A 19,053-nucleotide genomic window follows, 5' to 3' on the forward strand; every position below is an offset into this window, starting at 1 on the left:
TTATTATAGTTGTGGCATGTGTGATTGGATTGTGGGGTCTGATTAGGGCTTACAAGTGGTATAAGTCCAGCAGATTAGAGAGATCTCTGAGAGTGCAAGAGAGACGAATGGAGAGACTGCAGGACAGTCAATATCAGAATCTTAAGAACATGGAGTTGCTCAGGAGAGGAAGAGTGCCAACAAGTTCTGTTTAGGTCGGTTCTTTCCCCAAGGATGGCGTAGTGTGGTGTTAACACAGGTCATCAAAGGGTGGGACTGATAGAGCGCCATGTTATTCTGAAATGTGTAGGGGTGCATTATATTCATGAGTAGTCAGCACCTGCATATTTAGAGGACTGTATTAACGTGTGATTATTAGAGATGTAGAAATAAATCGAGAATATTGCAATATGTAATAGTGTGCTCATACCATTTGAAGACTAATGTAGTGCTTTAACTGAGAATATGCCATAAATCATGCAGAGATGAATGCTTCATGTGTAAAATGTTGCATTTGGATTAATGTGCCATATTAGAAGTTGAATATGTAGAGTTTCCTATTAATGAATAAAAAAAATGTTGACATAAGAGAGAGTAATGCCTTAGAAATGTTATGACTCATCATGATTTAGAGTGCCTTGAATGTAATGCTTATGTTGACGTATTAGAAATGCATTTAAAAGTGTGCAGGCCTGGGACATGAAAAGCCAGTAGAGGCCTAACTGCAATTGATGTAGTAGGCTTAAAATGTGTTCCCCTTGGGAAAGGCTCCTTTTCGCAGTTGAATTTGAATTGCAATATTGTGTGAGCAAAGTTGTTTCTCACTTGTTTCTGTTGCAGGTGCAAGGACGCATAGTTGTTAGGTAGAATGATCCTTTGTTTAGGAGTTAGAATGGTAGGAGCAAGTACGGAGGGATTGAATCGGAATGCTAAGATGTTACATTTGGCGGAGAAGGTGCCTGGAACCCAAGGTCAGAGCAATGGTTTTTGGGCGGAGATGGAGTTGGTGGAAAAATCCAGGAGCAAGCACCTGCCCGGAGGGGTGTGTTTTGGGCGTGTTTACTGTTTACTGTTTTTGGGATTTTGTATTAGGGACAGCACCCCGAGGGAGGAGGGCAGACTTGGAGTAGGCTTGAGGGGAAAGGCAGGAGAGGGGTATAGGAAGGAGCATCTTAGACTGAGGTCTGTAGCTTAGGCTACTTACCCATAGAAAGCTAGTGTACTTCTTAGGAAGTCTTCACTGCTGACACCTTTTTCTCTTGCCTGGGTGGGATGCTAAGTAAGGATGTCACCATAGAGTGAGTGTAGGGACAGACTAACATTTTCTTTCCTGTTCCGTAAATGTAGTCGAGGCTTCAAGCAGGAACTGTAATTGCTTTCCTGATGCTTCTTGAACTTACGTTGATTTACATTTTGAGTCATCTGAGACTCTAGCGGAAGATCATGTTTGTATTAGTGTCGGTCTATTTCCTGAACCTCTTGCTGAGGTGCTTGTATGTTCAGTTATTTTTGGCTTCGTAATAAATCTTTTGAATTTTACTTCGTAGTCAGTGGTCCTTTGAATTGGGATTCATTTGGTCATTTGAAAATTGTCATAAGTTATGAATTTGGAAATCTTCCCTTTACACTTCTTAGCAGACAACAAAGATTCAGTCGATCATGGATTCTAAGTTTTGTGGAAAAGTAGATAAGAATCCAGCGGTAATACAGCCGAAAACATGACATGCTCTCTGGGACACCTAACATAGGAACTGGCCTTTGAAAACATCAGAGCTGTGCTGATGCTAGTGGCGAGTCGACTATTGTTCAATGAAATTAATGGTGCCATCATGTTTAAAGACCATGTCTTTAATTGGCATGATAAACAACAATGCGCCAGCTACTGCAGGCTGTTTGCCTGTCCAGATTCACAAGTCATGTGCAACTCAGGTTAGAATTTAACCTGACAAAATAGGATCTGGTGCTCTGTGTAAAGTGGGTGTTGTACTACCATAAACTAAAAGCATCTGGAAGTGGCACAATGAAGCATCTTCTCTGAGAGAAAAAGCAGGAACCTTACTCCATGTGGAGGGCTTTAATGGCTACCTCAATTGCAGTCTTGGAGGCGGAGAAGATAATATGAGAAAAACTCCCACCTAAACTCATATCAAAATTATTAATGAAAAATGCTGAGATAATTTCAACAGAACAAGATCTAAGGTCCCTGTAGCCCAAAGCAAACAACACTTGAGCAATCGACCTTTACTCATCATGCTTTCTCCCAGAATACCTGAATCAGCCACTACCAAACCAATACAGGTACATGATTACGAAATATTGATTTGGTCTGATTCCTTTGAGAACCTATTGGTATGGGTGCAAGAAGGGAGAAACCACTAACCATTGCAGACTATGAGATCAAGCTGATTTGTCACTGACCCATGTGATGCCTTTGCAAAAGACTGAAAGCCCTGAGGATTTTCTGGTTATGCCTGATGTTTTAAACACTAAACCTAAGAACCTGTATGACCGTGGTTTAAGGCTGCCTAAAAGGAAACTGCTGCCAGTTATTAGGGTGCTTTTTAAAATTCATGAAAGCAGTGGTGGAAGAATTGATCAAGTCAGATCAAGGTGGCTGTAATGCAGATTTAAGTTCTGGGTCATGCTCCTCTCTGTTTCCTGCACTATACTGAACAGCTGCAACTTTTCTTCAGAAATGCAATCCAACCTGTATTGCTCAGTGGTTCCTACCATAAAAAGGTATTCTCTTTTGTCTATCCTAAGGCTTACTACCACAACCCTATTGCTAGCATAGACTGTGATATACTCTCCAGAATAATGGAAGGGCAGACTCGAGGTTTTCAGTTCATTATGGACAGCAAGTGGAGTTGAAAGCCACAGGCACTTTCATTTTATATAAATGTTCCATAGATTTTTATTACAACCCCAGTGGTAGCTTGGACAGTGATATACTCGCTGGAGCGCTTGAAGTGCAGACTCGAGGCTTTGAATTTAGTGTCGTCACGAAAGCCCCCAAACACTTTATATAAATATCTTCCTCTTTGCATTCTGGTGTTTTTTGCTCATATAAATAATTTGGTTCGTTGAGGTGAAGTGAAGATGTGTGTGGGGAGAATCATCCATTATTATTATTCTTACCACTTATAAAGCGCAGGCTACCCCCAACGGGGGTGTCCCGGCCCTAGAAGCAGCAGGGATAGCATTAGTTGAGCGGTTCAGGGAAGGCTGAAAAGCCAGGTTGTCAATGTTTTCCTGAACAATCTCTCTGTATTGGTTTTCCTGATGTGTATCGGCATGGTGTTCAATAGTGCAGCTGTTTTTACAGAGAGTGAGCATCCACCGATTCTCGCTTTTTTGTAACGAGGAGTTACTAATAGTTTCTGGAAGTTGGATCTTAGGGCCCTGGTATGGGTATATTTCTTTATTCTTGCCTTAAGATAATTATGGCCTCTCTCCCTCAGAGCCCTATATGCTATGGTTAGTGCTTTAAATTCTATTCTTTTCTTTACTGGAAGCCAGTGGAGGCTCCATGGGTGGGGCAGATGTGATGACGGAGTGGGACGTTCCTGATCAACCTTGCGGCTGAGTTTTGGATGATCTGAAGTTTCCTAATTAAATATGCAGAAAGGCCCAAATACAGACTGTTTGCATAGTCTAATTGTGAGGTGATCGGAGCATGAACCACCGTTTTCCTGCTGTCCATAGGGAGGAAACATTGAGAGGAGATATGATTGACCTGTGCTTTGCCGGTGAATGCAGAGTCAAATTTGAAAACTAGTTTTTTTGCCACCTGTACAGGTTCAGTGGGGGCTTGAGCTCAACCGGCCACCAAAGTTCTTATCTTGGTGGCTGCATCTGGTTGAAAAATAGCACCTCTGTTTTATCGGTATTTAACTTCAGGCAGTTGTCTGTCATCCAGGATGAAATATTGAGCAGACACTGCCTGAAGTTGGAGAAGGCTGCCTCAGTGTTTTCCTTAAAGGAGAACACCAGCTGGGTGTCGTCAGCGTAGGAGATAGCCGTAACATCCCATTCCTCAACCAGAGAGGCCAAGGGGGCCAGATAGCCATTAAAGAGGGTCGGGCTCAATAATAAGATCCCTGAGGCACACCACATGTTAGGGATTTTGCCGATGAGATATGGGGATGACGGGAGATTAGCTGGTACTTCAAGGAATGATTTGAACCAAGCAAGTACGGTACCCTTTACTCCTGTTGTTTCCAGCCTTTTGATCAGTATCCGGTGGGAGACCATGTCAAAGGCCCTTGAGAGATCCAGTAGCACCAGCATTGCACAGTTTCCCTGGTCAACTGCGGCACTCACAGTCTCTGCCACCTCAAGCAGAGCTGTCTCTGTGCTATAGCTAGGCCTGAAGCCTGACTGAGGGTCATGTAGGAGGGAATTAGACTCTAGGTAGGCTGTTAACTGTCTCTGGACCTCTTTCTCCAGGATTTTCGAGGGTACAGGGAGTAAAGAGATTGGCCTGTAATTTTTGAGAATGGCAGTGTCAGCATCCTCTTTCTTTAAGATAGGTCTAACATATGCTGTCTACCAGGATGCAGGAAAGGAGCCTGATCTCAAAGAGGAGTTCCAAATAGAGTTTAGGATCGGATTGAGGCAAGTGCCTAGGAGCTTAAAAAACCTGGCCGGACAAGGGTTGGTGGGTGAGCCTGAGCTTATGCTCTTTAGATCAGCAAGTGAAGCATCAAGGCTAAAAGGGCAGAATTCTGACCAGTGGTTAGATGCTTGGGAAAGACTGGGGGGTTTGTCTATCTTCTCCGACTGTGGGAAGGAACTATACATTACCTGGCTAGGTCTTCACAAAGAGTGGGTGAAGGGGTGGCCGAGCTCTATAATGCCCGAGGTTTGACAAATCCTTGCACCAGGATGGAAATCTCTTTAGTCGAGTTATTAGAGGATTTGCTATGTTCTGCAATATAATCCCTGCTAGCATGATGTTTGAGTTTCTTAAATTTCTTTAGCTTTATTTTAGATGTGTTTTTCGCTGCAATATTGTAGTGTTTTCTGCATGTACGCTCAAGTTTTTTTACATGCACTTTTGCATGTTTGAAGTTCTGTGGAGAACCAGGGGGCAGATGATTCCTTCCTAGCACGCTTTACTCGCTTTTTAGGGATAATATTATCCAGTGCTGATGTGACCCAGTGGAAAACGATGGAGTTATCCTGGCTAGGGTCGCCTGTTAACTCGGGAGGGGTGTTTAATAGTTCTACTTCTAGTGATTCTACTTCAAGTTTGTTCCAGTTCCTTCTAGTCTCATAGGTGAGGTCCCCCTGTTTAGAGCTGAAGATAGTGGTCAAATTGAAAGGTATGAGTCGATGGTCTGACCAGATTAACTGAAGGGGGACTTTGACCTCTAGAGATCGATCATTAGTAAAGATTAGGTCTAATATATGTCCAGCCTTATGTGTGGGTAATGTAACTTTTTGTATTAGGTTTAACCCTTGGAGAGTATCTGACAGTTTGGAAAAGTTTGATTCTTATAATAGCTACCTGGGGGGTGGGCAGGCGGTGAGTAAGAAATAATGTATTTTGTAATGATTTTAATTAATCGAACATCAATAAATATTTGTCTTTAGCTACCAGACTTTGTAAAATTCATTAAACTCAATTACTTTATTCTCTGTATTCACTGGTCTCTGTTTCTTCCCACATATCTGGTCTCTAGTTGCAAATCCGTGTGCCCTTTCCAGTAAGAGTGTCATATTTATATTCTTAAACATTTTCAACTATTTTTAATTTTTTGTGTATACCCGCAACCACTTATAACATCTCTCTTTTAATCCCCAAACCACTTAACCTAAAAGCACTGTACCCTCAAACCTTCTCAGAAATATAATTTATAAGCATAGTTTTTCATCGTTTTTTCTTTTAAAATGTTAATGTCATTGAAACATAGGTATAGCTAAAATAATCAAAGACAAACAAAAACATGAGATAAACAAACCAAACAGTTGTCATGCCCTTAGAGATTCGGTTAAATGCATCCAGCATACAGGATCAATCCAACCCGTATTTAAGAAAACTTTTTATTTTTTTCCAAAGACTCCTGATCTTACCATTTGTACTCCAAAGTCCTATGCATTCATAAGACAAACATTCTTAAGTAATCTCTTCCCAATCACTCCCTGCGAAACATCATATGTAAGCCTCTGTGAGGATCACCAGTACCTTACTACTCGTCTCTTGGAAATCAAAAGGTCTCTCAGGACTAAGGGCGACAGATCAACCTCCACATTATTTCGTTCTGTGAAAATGCAAGGAATTATCGTTTCAAATTATACTAGAATTAGGGAATCTGAATTTGGATCTCAATTTTTAATCTGAGAATGTTTGCTTGGAACTTGCATGACTATTATTCACTACCCTTCAACTATTATACACTAACCTACTATATGGTTTAGGTTCCCAGTCATGTGTTGGCAGTTTGAGCATATATAATCAGTTTCTATTCCTGTCTTCCCTATTCTTCTACGATGTCTTTAAGCATGCAACGTATTGTTATGCGGTTGCAAGGTTATGATCAAGACGTTTTGTACAGAGTTCCGAGCATTTCTGACAAAACACATCAATGCCTACTGGTTCCAGGTCTTCTCTCAGAGTTCCTTTTAATTTGGTCGTTGGATAGGTTTGCAGGAACTGTAATGTGTATACGGTCTACAGACTTTAAATACGGTGGAATGATTATCATGTAATATGTTGTAAGTTTCTCTAAACAAAGTACCTCTATCAGGAATCAAATGTGATGGCTGAATACTCTAATATTTATGGTTAGCTTTTTTTAGACATCCCAAAGATGTTTCTATTCGCCCACTGTGTCTCCTGAAATTAAAATGCTCGTCCATGTCTTACAAAACATGTTTGTGATAGAATGTCTTAATGGAATATGCTATATAGAGGCCTCTACTAAGCTACACACAATATTCTCTATCATTTTGTGCAACTTAAGTCAATTTGTTCCATCATACCTAAAAACACTGGGTATCATCACAACTGTCAACATACATGTGAAAGACAAAATTAAATTTCAATAAAATTGTATTAACATTTTTAATTTCAACAGCCAGTCCACCATGTATCAGGTGGTCAATGGTCACATACATGAGGGTGAGTGACTGTGTAGTACCATCATATTGTATTTCATAAAGTGCCTCTTTGCTCAGAGTATGCCTAGTGAAAACACATCAAATTTGGACCCCTTTTTCTTGCAGCCTATATTGTAAATTTCCTAGGTACTTGAGAAATAAAAAGAGTTAGTATTGATTACAATTTAACAATTACAATGTAACCCATTTGGCCACACAGTAAAATTACAAGTCGGAAGATGGGAATAAGTATAGATGCATTGCAAATTAAATACCAAGCTGATATAAATCAATTGTAGAAACATTGTATCACAATATAGAATCACCAATGGAACTAAAAAAGTTCATACAAAATGTATTCTCAACAACAGGAAGCAAATGAGGAATTCCGTAGCCACAATGCAAAGAGTGAGAAACAAAGTTTGGTGATTAGTTTGAAGATTTCTATCTTTCTGCCTATATGTGAGGTTGTCTAAAAATGTCTATTAAGCTCTGTTCTACCTAGGAATTCGGGAAAGACTATTTAGGTAAGGGAAGCAAGAAAGGGTGTCAGCGTAGCAGAACCTCTGTAGACATTCTGTTTTTTTAAATGTTTTTATTGAGTTCTTGGCAAAGATGCAATAACATAATGATTACAAAATATCCCCCCAAAAAATTCACAATCCTACAGCTGAATCTTAACATAATGAACAACGATGCATTAAAATCCCCCAAATAAGTACAAAGCGCATAAAGGATTTATATTTATACGTAAAGCTATTATTCCAAATATCCAGCACTGAACATTGTCTTAATTAAGCATGGGCGGAAAATCCGTTTCGCTCGCGGATTTTGCGGATTTTCGGTAAATTCGCAATCCGCGAGATTCGCGAATCTCCCGCAAAATCCGCAAATCCGCGAGCAGCGGATTTTGCTCGCACTGCTCGCACTGTTCGCGTGAGTTCGCGGCTTCCCAGTACAACTTCGCGCCCAGCGAATAAGTGCAAAATTGCAGAAATACGATCTTAGCAAAACTGAAACTACTTACCAGGTTCAAAAGTTCAGGCTCATCATTAGTAGCCATTTCCTGTAGTGCTTCCTGAGGGGCCCCTCCAGAGTTCAGTTGCCAGTTGCAACTATTATGTGACCCTGCTCTGAACCTCAGAATAGTTACACATATGCCACAAAGGTCCTGAATTACAGCTAAGGGAGACAAGCAGGAGCCAGGCTGGAAGTTCAAATCCATTAATCAGCCCCTAATTCATTATTGTCAGTTGGGGCAGGGCAGGTGTTGTAACTAATTTTGCAACAATGAAAGCACGTAGCAAGTACAAAAGATCACTAATCAGGAAGCACTAAGGAAGCAGGTGCCAGCTAAAAAAATATTCTGTGACACATTAATCAGCCCCAAATTAATTCAGGTCACTTGAGGCAGGGAAGGTGTGCTTGCGTTGCCACAATAATGTACACTGACTGGACAACCAGAGGGTGCTGTGATGAAACAGAGGGTGGCATGGGTGGGCCAGAGGGTGGCATGAGTAGTCAGAGAGTGGCAGTGGTGACAGAGAGTGGCAGTGATGAAGAAGAGTGTCCCAAACAGGCCGGACACATAGAAACAACAAGTTCGCGAAACTTGCGACCCGACAGGTAAGTTCGCAATTTGCGAAAGTGTACAAAACCCTCGCGAACTGGCAGAAACCCGCGCAAACACACAAAAAAAAATCCGCAAATTCGCGAGAATTCGCGGATTTTGCGGATTGCGAGTTCGCAAATCCGCAAAATTTGCGAACGCGAGATTCGCAAAATTCGCCCATGCTTAGTCTTAATCAAAATAATCTTTCCAGATTTTAGTAAATTTTACGCAGTGCTCCCGTCCTTTTTGCATACAAATATTCACTGCTCCTAACCCTCTTAATTTTTTTAAAGCACTCATCTACTGTTGGAATAATTTCTGTTTTCCAATATTTAAGAATCAGAGATTTGGCAATTGCGACAATGATATACAAAAGCTTCACTAAGGAATCTTCCAAATTAAGCTCTGGATCAACCCCAAGTATAATAAATTATTATAACTAACATTCATAAAATGTAAATATTGAGGCAATATAAAAAACATATTTTCCCAAAAAAACCTTAATTTTGGAGTAAAAGGCAATGATATGCGACCAATTAGCTAAATCCGGCCGAGTACATCTAAAGCAAGTAGGCGACGTATTACTATACATTTTTGACATGACTGCAGGCGTATAATACAACAGCCATTTGGTAAAGAAAAGCATACGTCTCCAATTGGCACCTCTAAGAACCGTAAAGTTAAATTTATTTAGGGTTTTCCAGGATGTATCCTTTAAGTTGAAGCTTTCATGCTTTTGCCATTTTTTAATTGCTTTAGCACTTACATCCTCCTCCCTACTTTGCGCCAAACTTTTCCTCCATGCTCCCGCCCTCTTGAATACTGGGGACCAAAAGAGATCATTCGTCAGATTAGAGATGTGGCTTATCTGTGTTATATCTATAGCCCATTAACCTATGAAGTACCACGTATGAGCCCATGAGAAGAAAATGTCCACGTATTAACAAAGACATCTCATCAAGAGTCAACCAAACTCAGTTTTTAATAAAATTAGATAGATTGATGAACCCATATCTAGCCCATGTGCGTATAATATCTGGTTCTAATTTTGTCCCTATTCCAAAGACAGCCTCTCTTAATGGAGTGACTAATGTCAGGAGAGAAAGTGAGTACCTTTTCAGCATAACATCTCATTTTTTGAGAAACCAACTGAGAGTCTTATATCTGACTAATTTGGGTGATTTAAAAATCGCGAGTGGAGAAGGAATCTTTGTTTCTTTACAAATTAAATCAAAAAAGAAATGAATAAATAAAACATCTCTAAATGCTGGATATTTAAATCTGGAGAGATACTGAGCAAAATATGCATAGTAATAATCTTTCAAATTTGGTAAACCCAATCCACCGGTTTCTTTATCTACATACAAGGTTTCTATAGCTATTCGTGGGGTCTTTTTAGCCCAAACGAAGGCTGAAAAAAGGGATTCAATTCTTGAAAAAAAATAGCCTGGAAGGGAACAGGAAATGGTAGAAAACAAAAAATTAAATAAAGGAAGTATTGACATTTTAATTAATGCCACTCGACCTAAAATGGATAAAGGAAGTACTTTCCATCTTAAAAGCATAAACCGCACTTTCCAAATTAAGGGTTCAAAATTCAGCATATATAAATCACGCATTGAGGATGTAAAATATACCCCACGATATCTTTTAGGTTTATTGTTAATACATCTCTGAATGTCTGGATGCAAAACCGGATTTGTATTACCACAGACTATAATCTCAGTTTTCCTTTTATTAATACGATACCCCCCCAAAGCTTCAAATTGTGTGAAAATAGAAAAAGCTTGTTCTTGCGACTGCATCTCAGATTTCAATAAAAGCATGATATCATCTGCGTACAGTTTGATCTTATCCATACCATCTATGGGCGGAGAAATGTCTTTACTTTTTCTTATTGCGGAGGCTAAAGGCTCAATAAAAAAAGCAAAAAGAGTGGGAGAAAGAGGGCAACCTTGTCTCGTTCCTCTTTGAACTGGAATTGATCCTACCATCGATTTGTTAATAAGAATATGGGCTTTTGCTCCCTGATACAGATTTTTAATTAAAGTAATAACTTGAGAAGGAATACCAAATCAATATAAAAAAGAGTGTCCCAAACTACTAAATCTAAAGCTTTTTCTGCGTCTAAAAGAAGAACTAAAGCTGATACCTTACGTGTTTCAAAAAAATCTAGTGCTTCTACTAAATAATGTGTGTTAGTGAGCAACTGACGGCCGGTGATAAATCTATTTTGGTCTGCGTGAATTAATTGTGTTGCAACCTTATTAAAGTGGATAGAAAGCAATTTGGTAATAATTTTATAGTCTGAGTTTAATAATGTTATAGGCCGGTAAGAATTTGGGTCTTTTGCTTCTTTTCCTTTTTTCAAAAAACTAACCACTGTACCATCATAAAAGAAGGTCGGAATCAATCCCCCCTGAAGCATCGAGTTTACTAATAAAAGAAGTACTTCGGAAAGACAGCTAAAAAATGTGATGAAAAATTCAGCCGGAAGTCCATCTGGACCACAGGCCTTACCATGTGGCAAATTTTTTACTACCAGCTCCAGTTCACTAATAGAAAAAAAGACGCCATTACTTCTTGATCCGTTTTGGGAAGAGAAGGAAGGGAGTATTTATCTAGAAACTCATTTAAACTGAATTGATCCATAATATGAGAGGAAGAATAGATATTCACAAAATGGGAAAGTTCAAGTTCAAGTTCAGGGATTTGTATAGCGCACTACTCACCCAGAGGGTCTCAAGGCGCTTGGGGAAGGGGGGTTCAATTTTTGTCGAATAGCCACGTTTTGAGTTCTTTTCTGAAGGAGATGTGGTTTTGAGTAAGGCGGAGGTGAGTGGGGAGTGAGTTCCAGGTCTTGGCCACCAGGAAGGAGAAGGATCTCCCACCCATGGTGGATTTTCGAATGCGCGGGACTGTGGCGAGGGCTTGATTGGACGATCGAAGTTGGCGGGTGGTTGTGTAGAAGGACAGTCGAGTGTTGAGGCATTTGGGTCCTAGTTTGTAGAGGGCCTTGTGTGTGTGGGTGAGAAGACGGAATGTAATTCTCTTGTTGACGGGAAGCCAGTGGAGATCTTTTAGGTGTCTGGTGATGTGATCTTGGCGAGGGATATCCAATATGAGTCTCGCTGATGCGTTTTGGATGCGTTGGAGTTTTTAATGTAATTTTGCTGTGATTCCGGCGTATAGTGTGTTACCATAATCCAGTCGACTCGTGACCAGTGCGTGGGTGACAGTCTTTCTTGTTTCGAGGGGGATCCAGCGGAAGAACTTTTTTTAGAATACGAAGTACGTTGAAGCAGGAGGATGATACTGCGTTGACTTGTCTGGACATCGAGAGAGAGGAGTCTAGGATGAAGCCCAGGTTACGTGCATGGTCTGTGGGTGCTGTGCCCAGAGTGGAAGGCCACCAAGAGTCGTCCCAGGCAGAGGGGGAGGATCCTAGGGTGAGCACCTCAGTTTTGTCTGAGTTGAGTTTTAGGCGGCTTTGTTTCATCCATTCGGCTACTTCTTTCATGCCTTCATAAAGATTGGTTTTGGCGGTGTTAGGGTCTTTGGTGAGGGAAAGGATTAATTGGGTGTCGTCGGCATAAGAGATGATGTTGAGGTTGTGTTGACGCGCTATAGAGGTGAGTGGACTCATGTAAACGTTGAAGAGGGTGGGACTGAGTGATGATCCTTGTGGTACTCCACAGATGACTTCAGTGGCCTCTGAGATGAATGGGGGAAGTCGGACTTTTTGAGTTCTCCCGGCGAGGAATGAGATGATCCAGTCCAAGGCTTTTCCTTGTATGCCGACGTTGCTGAGGCGTTGTATAAGGGTGCTGTGGCAGACTGTGTCGAAAGCGGCCGAGAGGTCGAGAAGAATGAGGGCCGCTGTTTCTCCATTATCCAGAAGTGTTCGGATGTCGTCTGTTGCTGCAATGAGGGCGGTTTCGGTGCTGTGTTTGGCTCAAAATCCGGACTGAGAGGGATCGAGGGAGTTGTTGGATTCAAGGAAGGCGGCGAGCTGGCTGTTGACGGCTTTCTCAATAACTTTGGCGGGGAAGGGGAGGAGGGATATGGGTCGGTAGTTTTTAAGTTCGGAGGGGTCTGCTGCGGGTTTCTTCAAGAGGGCGCTGAGTTCGGCGTGTTTCCAGCTTTCTGGGAAGGTGGCAGAGTTGAACGAGCAGTTGATGACATCACGGAGGTGGGGTGCGATAATGGAGTCTGCTTTGTTGAAGATGTGGTGGGGACAGGGGTCGGTTGGCGAGCCAGAGTGGATTGAGTTCATTAGGCGGATGGTGTCTTCGGTGGTGATTGGGTTCCAGGCGCTGAGTTTGTTAGTTGGCGGTGTAGGATCTGAGGGGGGTGGGGAGGGTTGTTCGCCGGGAGTGTTCACGAAGCTGTTGTGAATGTCAGCAATTTTGTTGTAGAAGAAGGAGGATAACGCATCGCAGAGGTTTTGGGAGGGAGTGATGTCGTTAGGTGCTGCGGCGGGGTTGGTGAATTCTTTGACGATGTTGAAAAGTTCCTTGCTGTTGTGGGCGCTGTTGTCGAGACGATCCTTGAAGGCTGATTTCTTGGTGGATCAAATCAGTTGGTGGTGTTTGCGGGTGGCCGCCTTGAGGGTGGCCATGTTGTCGGTGGTTGGGTTTTTTTCTCCATGTTTTCTCTAGGGTTCGGCATAGCTTCTTGGATTTTTTAAGGTCGTCATTGAACCAGGGAGCTTTTTTGCTGCATGAATTGATCTGGTGCTTTTTCAGGGGTGCTAATTTGTCAGCGCTGTGGGTGATCCATTGCTTGAGTTTGGTGGCCGCTAGGTTTGGGTCCAATGAGAGGGTGGGAGTGTTTTGGTTGAGTGATGTGAGGAGTTGGTCGGAGGTGATTTTGTTCCAGTTTCTCAGAGGAAAAGGTTTTGGGCGGTAGTGGGACAAGGTAGTTTTGTAGCTGAAGTGGACACAGCTGTGGTCTGTCCAATGAAGAGCTGTGGTGCGGTCAAAGGAAATGCGCTTGCTGGAGGTGAAGATAGGGTCGAGCGTGTGCCTGGCTACATGGGTGGGGGTGTCCACAAGGTGTTTGAGTCCGAGATTGGCCAGGTTGTCCAGAAGGGTGTTGGTGTTGCTGTCGTGTTTGTTTTCAAGGTGGAAGTTGAGGTCTCCTAACAGAATGTAGTTCTCGGAGGCGAGGGCATGTGGGCTGACGAAGTCCGTGATGTCATCGCTGAATTGAGTGCGGGTTCCTGGAGGCCTGTAGATGAGGGTGCCTCTAAGTGTGGTCCTAGGGTCGGTGTGGATCTGGAAGTGGAGATGTTTGGCGGTTGCAAGATTATCGTCGGAGCTGGTCGTGATTTTGATGGTGTTCCTGTGGATGATGGCGATGCCTCCTCCTGTTTGGTTGGTGCGGTCTATTCGGATGATCTTGTAAGCGTCTGGTATGGCTATAGCGATGTCGGGTGCTGATGATGTGTTCATCCATGTTTCTGTAAGGAAGGCGATGTCCGGTGACACAGTGTCGAGTAGGTCCCAGAGTTCAGTTGCGTGTCTGTGGACCTAGCGGGTGTTCAGCAAGATGCACTTCAAGTGGTTAGAGTCGAAGCTATGTTTGGAGGAAGTGGGTTTGGTGAGGGTCCTGAAGCAGGTGAACTTGCAGGTGTGACAGGCGAATAGGCCGTGGGTACGTCCTGGGGAGGCTTCGCAGCATTGTGGTGTGCGTCCGGGGTTGAGGGCGAGGAGAGTTGCGGCATCATACGTGAATCTAGTGGGCTGGGTGCGGCGGGGGGAGGGGGTCTGGCGCTGGGCGCGGTCCAGGCGCGGACGGGCGTAGACGGGCTTACCTTTGGCGCACCTTCGGCACGCAAGGGGCGCGACCGCTGCGCGTGAACGCTGCGCGTAGGTGCATCTGACATAAATGGAGAAGTGGAGGGGGCGGAGCGTGGGAGGCGGAGCTGGGAGGCGGGAGCATAGGGGGAGGGACGGGCTGCAGGCACAACAAAATGGTTGAGACAACAACAGGACAACAGGACGCTATGGGCGCAATCAGGCAGGGATTGTGCTCAGGAGGCAATGCGGGTAATGCGAGCTAGCGGTGGAGCACACGGGCACAATTTCAATAAAATAAAATATCAAAGCAATGCGGAGCGTTCACAACTTAAATATACTAAACAAGCAAAGCAATGTGGAGCGTTCACAGTTTAAATATACTAAACAAACAAAGCAATGCGGAGCGCTACGCAACAGACCGGGTGCAAATTCAATTAAATTAAATTAAAGCTATGGCAGTGGGGGGGGGAGCAGCGCTACGATACCAGTATCAGCGCTACGGGGTCAGGAGGAAGGGTGGAGCGACCGCTTCACAAGGAGTCAGGCTGGTCACAGAGAATCCCCAGCTGGGCCGTTCCTGGTGTCTAGTGGGTGGGAGGGGGAGCTGGGAGGCGGGAGCGTAGGGGGAGGGACGGGCTGCAGGCACAACAAAATGGTCGAGACAACAGCAGGACAACAGAACGCTATGGGCGCAATCAGGCAGCGATTGTGCTCAGGAGGCAATGCGGGTAATGCGAGCTAGCGGTGGAGCACACGGGCACAATTTCAATAAAATAAAATATCAAAGCAATGTGGAGCGTTCACAACTTAAATATACTAAACAAGCAAAGCAATGCAGAGCGTTCACAGTTTAAATACACTAAACAAACAAAGCAATGCGGAGCGCTACGCAACAGACCGGTTGCAAATTCAATTCAATTAAATTAAAGGTATGGCAGTGGGGGGGAGCAGCGCTACAATACCAGTATCAGCGCTACGGGGTCAGGAGGAAGGGCGGAGCGACCGCTTCACAAGGAGTCAGGCTGGTCACAGAGAATCCCCAGCCGGGCCGTTCCGGGTGTCTAGTGGGTGGGAGGGGGAGCTGGGAGGCGGGAGCGTAGGGGGAGGGACAGGCTGCAGGCACAACAAAATGGTCGAGACAACAACAGGACAACAGGACGCTATGGGCGCAATCAGGCAGCGATTGTGCTCAGGAGGCAATGCGGGTAATGCGAGCTAGCGGTGGAGCACACGGGCACAATTTCAATAAAATAAAATATCAAAGCAATGCGGAGCGTTCACAACTTAAATATACTAAACAAGCAAAGCAATGCGGAGCGTTCACAGTTTAAATACACTAAACAAACAAAGCAATGTGGAGCGCTACGCAACAGACCGGTTGCAAATTCAATTAAATTAAATTAAAGGTATGGCAGTGGGGGGGGGAGCAGCGCTACGATACCAGTATCAGCGCTACAGGGTCAGGAGGAAGGGCGGAGCGACCGCTTCACAAGGAGTCAGGCTGGTCACAGAGAATCCCCAGCAGGGCCGTTCCTGGTGTCTAGTGGGTGGGAGGGGGAGCTGGGAGGCGGGAGCGTAGGGGGAGGGAGGGGCTGCAGGCACAACAAAATGGTTGAGACAACAACAGGACAACAGAACGCTATGGGCGCAATCAGGCAGCAATTGTGCTCAGGAGGCAATGCGGGTAATGCGAGCTAGCGGTGGATCACACGGGCACAATTTCAATAAAATAAAATATCAAAGCAATGCGGAGCGTTCACAACTTAAATATACTAAACAAGCAAAGCAATGCGGAGCGTTCACAGTTTAAATACACTAAACAAACAAAGCAATGCGGAGCGCTACGCAACAGACCGGGTGCAAATTCAATTAAATTAAATTAAAGGTATGGCAGTGGGGGGGGAGCAGCGCTACGATACCAGTATCAGCGCTACGGGGTCAGGAGGAAGGGTGGAGTGACCGCTTCACAAGGAGTCAGGCTGGTCATAATTGCCCCTATATCAGCCTGATCTGAGGTATCTACTCCGGTAATTGGGGATTTTAAAGAGCGAATCAAGTTAGTTGCGGCTTGTTCTTTTACTTGCCATGCCAAAAATTTACTAGTGAAATTACTGTGCTCGTAAGTTTTTTGAGCTAGCCTACAAAAGATTTCCTCACTTCTTACAAAGTAGTGAGCACTCAATTCACGTTTTGCCTCGTTTAATAGATTTTGTAACTCAGCAGATGAATTAAAATACTTTTGATGGACTAAAGCCTGTATTTTTTGCTGTAGTTGATTTTTTGTATCTCGAAATATAGCTGCTTCCCTAGCATCCCTACTTATGACAATGCCCCGAATAAACGCTTTCAGAGCGTCCCATATAATATGGACGGGGGCGGTCCCCATGTTTCGTTCTAAAAACTCCTTGATCTCAGCCTGGACAGACATAATCCAAGGTTCATCATACAAATAGGATTTGGTAAAAACCCAACGTTTCACAACATTAATCTTTTCATCTAGCACAATTTCAAGAACAAGCATCGCATGATCGGAGAAGCCATTATGTAGAAACCTATGGTCACGACTATTAAGTATTGAGGAGATTAGAAAGAAATCTATACGAGAAAATGACTTGTGCCTCCCCGACCAACACGTATATTCCCTTTTGTGAGGGTTTATTAACCGCAAACACTCAGCCAGATCAAAAGTCCTAATATTATTCGATATTGTTTGAAGAGATTTGGGTTTAGTCTGCTTTTTCCCGCCCAGGGTTGAATCAAGTTGTGGCTTCATCAAGATATTGAAATCCCCCCCAATAACCAAATCTCCGTCAACCATAAGAAGAGACTGAAACATTTCTTCATATATTGCAGGGCTATCATTAATAGGAGCATAAAAACTCACAAAAGTAATAGGTGAGAGTCTGTTCTTAATTTTACATTTAGCTCAGCACCAACGACCCGCTTATCTGCTTCAGTATGGATTACTTCTGCCTCGAGTTTCTTATTGAAGAAGAGTGCGACCCCCCGCTGTGACTCAGAGAAAAAGGAGAACCCTCGATACGCAGCCCAACCTTTAAACATAGAAAACTTATCTGCTTTAGAGCTTGCGATATGAGTTTCTTGTAACATATTGACTGCAGGATTCTCTGTCAAAAGCCATGCCTCTATTGCCCGCATTTTCTTATTATTATTGAGGCCATTAACATTAAAAGAAATCATTTTCAGACCAAGCTTAGACATGATACAAACATATTATTGGAACACATGACGTAATTTTCTTCCCTTCTTTCCCCAGACTTCTTAGAACCATCTGCTCCTTGATTGAAAAACATATTAATCATCAGCCTTGAACAAAATGACAAAAAGGTCTCTGCCAAGAACACATTTTTAATTTTACACCCTCCCCCCCTGCCTGTGACACCCTACTAACTCTATCCTCTTCCCCCACGCTTGCCACAGCAACCCTTCCCTTAACCTTGGGGTGTAGTGGTTGAACACCCCCTGACCCCCAGACCCGTGCTCCTCCCTCCCCCTCGCAAAACCAAAAACAATAGCCATGATGGCATTAAGATATGCTAGTATGTAGATACTTCAAATTGCTACAAAAAAGGAAAAAATGAATCCAGACTATCGCCGTTTATACATTTTGTATTTCTTGAAGAAGATCCTGTGCTTCCTCGATATCAGATAGCAGGTAGAATTTACCTTTAATCTAAACTCTAAGTTTAGATTGTTGTGCTATCATCGCCTGAGCACCTTGAGCCTTAAATAGTTGAAGCATCTTTACAAATTCTTTCCTGCATCTGGCTGCGATAGCTGACATATCTGAGAATATTTGGCACTTCACCGTGGCATTCACAGGGAATTGTCTTTGTTGGATTGCCCTAGACAATATTTGTTCCTTTACCCTTACATCTGCAAAATTTTGTACAATAGTGCGCGGAAGGGTAGAGTTCGGAAATGGTCGGGCAGGAACCCGAAGGGCTCTTGTAATGGTGAGGTCTCCTTTATATTCCGGTATCACCCCCTGTTGGAGAAAAGAGGTCACCCATGCCAATGTGTCTGGTCCCTCAATTCCCTCAGGGACTCCTACGATACGTAAATTGGACCTCCTATTATAGTTTTCCAACTCGTCTAGTTTTAATTCAAGTTCCTTTGTAGTTTTAGTAGTTGCTTTAGAGTCTTTTTTAACTTCGACCAATTGATCTTCCAAAGTTGAAATCCGCTCTTCTGCTTCCACTAAGCGAGCTGGAAAAGTAGACACTAATTCCTCAATTTTGTCCATTTGATCCAGTCTCTGGTGGATTGCCAAAAGTTCTACATTTTGTGACCTTTTAATCTCTCTGACTTCGTTCAAAATCAGATTGAGCATATCTTTCACGGACATCCGCATCTCTCCCTCTTTTTCTGTGTCCGTCTCTAACAGAGGCCCAAGGGGGTCTGCCACTCCCCCACCTGACCCTTTGTCAGAGACTTGAGGTGGCACCACTGCCGCGCTTAATAAATCTTTCATTTTATCATCTGAGGCATCGATTGTCTGCTTTGAATCACATATGGAATTAGTGAGTGGTG

Source organism: Lissotriton vulgaris, chromosome 10 (assembly GCF_964263255.1).
Source record: "Lissotriton vulgaris chromosome 10, aLisVul1.2, whole genome shotgun sequence".
NCBI lineage: Eukaryota > Metazoa > Chordata > Amphibia > Caudata > Salamandridae > Lissotriton > Lissotriton vulgaris.